Consider the following 302-nt stretch of genomic DNA (forward strand, 5'->3'; position numbering starts at 1 on the left):
TGTCATATTGAAGGAGTCTGCAGTCATCTTCAGTATTAATTGGTAGAAATAAAAGACTGCCTTGCAGGATGCCAGAAGAGACAGAGACAGATTCAGAAGATGCACCATCCAGCAGGACTTACTTTACCATCTACATAAAGAACAAATCATTTTGTATTTTTTTCCTCATTGGATACCACAGGTCCTTTTTAGGCTAATAATGACAAAGAAGCAAAGTTTTCATTGTACTTTTCTATAAGAAGTAGAGAAGTAAAAATTAGATTGGTGATATTATCAATATGATACAGAAAAGGATACAAATA

At 33.4% G+C, this 302-nt stretch overlaps 1 protein-coding gene across 1 annotated transcript in view; it reads left to right on the top strand.

The window, feature by feature from the left end:
• The window catches only part of LOC119588870 (E3 ubiquitin-protein ligase listerin-like), an 11551-nt gene that overhangs the window by 6578 nt on the left and 4671 nt on the right, over positions 1–302 (top strand). The gene's annotated exons all lie outside the window — the stretch shown is intronic.

The sequence above is a fragment of the Penaeus monodon genome, chromosome 24 (genome assembly GCF_015228065.2).
Source record: "Penaeus monodon isolate SGIC_2016 chromosome 24, NSTDA_Pmon_1, whole genome shotgun sequence".
Taxonomy (NCBI): Eukaryota; Metazoa; Arthropoda; class Malacostraca; order Decapoda; family Penaeidae; genus Penaeus; species Penaeus monodon.